The sequence below is a fragment of the Halichoeres trimaculatus genome, unplaced genomic scaffold (genome assembly GCF_033239565.1).
Source record: "Halichoeres trimaculatus isolate MK-OKI-2021-1 unplaced genomic scaffold, fHalTri1.1 fHalTri1_scaffold_20, whole genome shotgun sequence".
Classification (NCBI taxonomy): Eukaryota; Metazoa; Chordata; class Actinopteri; order Labriformes; family Labridae; genus Halichoeres; species Halichoeres trimaculatus.
Window position 1 is genome coordinate 17,373,061 of NW_027437198.1, and position 5,088 is coordinate 17,378,148.

The following is a 5,088-nucleotide window of genomic DNA, read 5'->3' on the forward strand; positions in this document are numbered from 1 at the left end:
GTGCCATTTGTTCCACAGCCTGCTGCATGAAAAGTGCTCTGAATCCATGGTGTCATGGTTATGACACAAACACACCTTGTCATAACCTGTAGTATAAAGTTTATTATTTTTCTGTTTCACAGTATGAACACTCAGCCTCCTGGTTTATGACTATGCTGCAGTGGAGTTTGTATTTCACTGTGGAGACCTTTTTATTAAGCCAAGCACACAACTGCTTCGTGTGATGTTTCCCAATTATGTCTTTGTTTACTCAATTATATTAATTAGAACGCTCTGTATTTACATAACCCAGAACAAATAAGCCATTGAGCTAAACCTATTATTAAGCCTCAAGGAAAACAATTACTCTATCTACTGGTGCCACTGTTATAATGTAACTTTATTTAAGGACATTCTGCTAAATAACATGATTCTGTTATTAAAGACAAGGGAGCTCAAATTACAGTACATAAAAAAAAATCAGACACCAAAGAAAACCAAATTATAGAATATCAACCTCACTGTTTAAGAAGGGGCAGCCTTTTTTGAGGGTCTTGTAGGAAAGCATATATCAAAGACCACAATGTGCAGTTTCCATGCAGCTGTGTAGCTTATTCTTGTACAACATGTTGGAGCCTGTAATCCATTCAGCTACTCCAACAAAACTTAAAGAGGAGGTGTTGTGATTTTTTTGGCTGTATACTGTATGTTTTGTTCCTCAAAAGTTGCTTTTACACCATATACAGCTGAAAATAATCCCTTTCTCTCCCTAGTGTTTTGGAAAATCTTGTTTCAGCCTCCATCTAAACGCCTCAATTTAGCTGTTGTCTCTTTAGCTGCATTTCCACCAAGCAGTTCAGGTCGGTTCAGTACGGTTTGGGACGGTTTGGTACCGTTAAGCCTGATTCCGTATGCGTTTCCACAGCAAACTGTGCCTTCTCGTGGTGGGCGGGGTGTAAGCCGGATGCCGCAGCTGTTAAACAAAAGCGCAAGCAGTTTACCCCACTAATAAATCCAACAAAGAAGAAAAACGCGACACCGTAAACAAAGAGCGTGGATGGAAGACATGCAGCATTTCGTCCTCTCTGTGATTGTCATGTAGCTTTCTGTTACAAAGTGCAATCAAGCTTTGTTTCAGAGAAGTCTGTGAGCCGCCAGGAGAAATGCAGCCGCTGTCGGGGTAAGTGGTGATTCTTTTGACCAATCAACCGTCTGCAGTGTGTTGCTCCACCCTCCGAGAGCGGATTGGTTCAGTCTGGCACCCATACGAAAGGGTCCCAAAAAAGTAGGTCGGCTCGGTTTTTAGGGATCTGTCCCGGGATGAGTCAATGGAAACGCCGCAAAAAGCGCGCCATGCCTAGATGAAGCGAACCGGTCTGCTTGGTGGAAACGCAGCTTTTGAGGCTTGTTAGGGCCCAATGTTTAACAATGACCAGAAATGTGGCAGAGTGGCACCTGCCAATGGCTCGGTAATACCTGCCAATTGCTGTGACACCTGCCTATCGCAGAGTGACAGCTGCCAATCGCAGAGTGGCACCTGCCAATTGCACAGTGGCACCTAGCAATTGCTTACTGACACCTGCCAATGACTCATTGGCACCTGCCAATTGCGCCTTGACATCTGCCTTGAAAGGTGTAACTGAGTGGGTGGCAGGTGCCATTGAGGCATGGCAGGTGACGCTGAGACATTGGCAGGTGTCACAGCAATTGGCAGGTACCACTGGGCCATTGACATATGTCAATGCCACATTTTAGGTCATTGTTAAACATTGGGCCCTAACAAGCCTCAAAGTAATCAATGGCATTTTGATCTTGGCCTTACTTACATTTTGGGTCAGTTATTACATTATGGGTTTAATTACTTTGTTTTTTTTTCCTTAAATTACTTTTCGGTCATGGTTACAAATCAGGCTCTAAAAAGGCTCCCCACTGCCTAAACCCCTCTGGAGGCCTGTGGGGGGCAGATCTGTAGACAGACCTTGGTGTTTAAGGCAAAATTCACCCTGCAACTCTTTTGAAACGACATGTGCCTTGTGATCAAACTATTCCACTGAATGTCCTTCAGCCCTGATGTATTCCTCCAGAACTCATCAAACCTCACAAACATCACTACAGCTGCAGCACTCATGCAAACTGTCTGTCCTTCAATAAAAACTCGACAGACATGCCAATGTGACAAAGTCTTTGATCCAGTCAATAACAATGCAAACAAAGCCAGCACAGGGCGAACAAAGATGTTCCCACCATGTGCCTTGCTGTGTTTTCAGATTTGGCCTTTAACAATGTGGCCCACGTACCAAGCTAACCTGCCTGAATAACAGTTATTAACTTGGGCAGACGGCTTGCTCATCATTATGGCACAAGGAGAGGGCAAGCAGTGAATACTTGAAGGTGCTTAACAGTCACAGAACACCATATTTTTCTCTGCTGATTAGCCTACGTAGGGCAGAGCAGAACAGTGATGATTATGCCTGAAGATGACCGAGGCCTCGTGTTGGAACAGTACTGAGTCTGTAAATGTCGGGCTGAGCATAATAAAATAATGTTTGTTACTGTTTTTTTCCCTTGTTGCATATTTCAGCATAAAGATGCTACCCTTGACCATCACACTGAGGCTGTTTGTTTCTGGGAAAGAACATCTCAGAATGCAAAAATAAAAGTTTCAACACATCTGCATTGCAAAAGCTCATTCTCAGCACATACATTGTTGAGAATTTATAATAGTCTTTTCTCGAGCAAGTGTTTGTTGCTTCTTGGCAGCAGTTGTCACCCAAAAAAGTGCAATTTTCATATTAAAGCTGTCTCTACTAGTGACCTTTTTGCATTTGCTCTGTATGCTATTACACTCAATCAAGAAAGGTCAGCGGTTGACGTGTGCTCCATGCAAAAATTTCTTTTTTATTTTGTTCTGGCTGTTTTTACAACTGTGTTTGCTTTCCTGCATATGACTTTACATCAGAGTTAGTGTTTACACACATTAACTGCTATTTAAAAAAATGTTTTATCTTTCATAATGGAATTTTGTAGAGTAAGTGTACAACTCAATTTTCTAAGATTCTAATTGCTTGATGTGCCATTAGCTGTGCTGACACATACAAGTGTTATTGTCCCCCTGATAGGCATTTAAATTAATGAAATTTTACTTTACAAATTATTACTCAGACCTTTTGCTAATTTACAACAGCACCTAATCAGATATATCATATTGTACAGAAATTATAATTATTTCTCCAAACAACCCCAGACAGGGACAGCGTCTGAGCTGCATAGTCATGCTAGAGTTTGGAAAGGGAGCCACCTGGTGTTCAAACTCAGAATTTCCTCTGAACGGACCTGCTGATTAAAGTTAATGACAGGTTAAATGAGCAGCGCTTCTCATCATCTTTAGTCTTAAACTTAATAATCAAAAACACAAGGTCAAGTTCATGATACTGTGACTTTCTGTGGCCCTCAAAATATTAGAAAATGTGTGACAGTGAAGTTGTTCCTAATGTGACAAGTTTCAAAATCAATATCATATCAATTGATGCAACAAGTTCTGCTGATGCTGATGAGTTTAGGAGATTATAAGTTTTTTAGATGCTTTGAAAGAAGGTTGACTTTGAATTGAAAATGTGAGCCTCAAATTTAAATTTCTATCTTCCACAAGTTGTTGATCTGAAAGCCTATTTTACTTGTCACAGTGAGTTTTATCTGAATGGTCTGTTGATCGACACATTTGGACTGTAATACAGTCACTTTTTTGCACTTTTTGAAAGTATATATTTATAAAGTCTGTAGTTAAGGCCCTCTATTTCTGTGTAGACCTAACACTGAATTAACACTTAATGATGCTGGATGTTTTATAGGGTCCTTGCCCACATCCTCTAGCAAGCTAGAAGGTGTCCTACTCTATTTTGTTTTTTTTATGATTAATGGCATGAAGATATCTTGGTGTGATGGTCAAACTGTATGATTTGGGTGTTAAATTATTGGGATTTGAGCTGATTTCATGTCTGATGTATGTTTATAACCCTAACCTTACAAGTTTTTAATACTATATGATCTGTTTCTCTCTCATTCTATGAAATTCAATATTCTCTTAATTCTGTTTTATGCATTGAAGTACTCTGCATACCCATCAGAAAAGTGATGATGAGGAACTTTTGTACTACAGAGACATCTAGTGTGTGATACATGTTAGTACACCAAAATGAGACAATACTCAAGTTCCCATGTATCCAGGTTTACATTGTGATTAACGGATGGAAAACATGAATGTGTGATCAAGAGTTTTGTTTTCAGTTAGCTCCTACTCCACCACAGTGACTTTCAACTTTTATGATAGAATTCCTTCATAAAGTTATTAATACATTTTTTTTCTTTCATCTTAATCATCTTGGTTTATTTTTTTGTATAAATGTAATGGAAAAATAGAACATTTTCAGTTTTCATATTTTTTAAAAATGCACATATTAACCCCTTAGTAGAGCTGGCCATTTATTTTATCTAAAGCAGCTCAGCTCATGTACTAATAATAAGTGGCAACAGGTCTCATGAGTGGCATTGTTCCTTGGTGTTGAAGTTAGTCTGTATGAAGGACACGTCAGTCAAATAAAAACTACACATCACAAAGTGTCCACTGTTTACAAAACTGGCCAAAGCCCTTTTCATTTCTGGGGATTAGGATTTTTTTGAGTAATAAATCATTAAAAGTGTCCACAGGGGGTCACCAGAGGGACAGTACAGCCTAAAAACACTCCCTCCATAAGTCTGAATGTATAATGGAACCTTTCTTCTTAGTTTTTGCGTTACATTAAAAATTAATAAACTGATTTCAAAAAATAATTTCAAGATTTAAACTCTCAAAATAAGATTGCTCAAATTATTTTTTGTAAAGTATCCTTAATGTTAGTCCCGTCATTAAAAAAACAAAACAATTTACATTCATTTTTCAACATTACTTGGGTCTAGTATAAGAAACAGTGGTTCACGTGAATCCAAAGGCTTACAGTCACAGTCAAAGCTAAAGAAAACATTAAATATTATTTTGTGATTACTGTTACTATTAAATAATTTAATAATTTTTCAATTAAATTAAAAATTACAGGCAGACCACGTGTAGCAAGA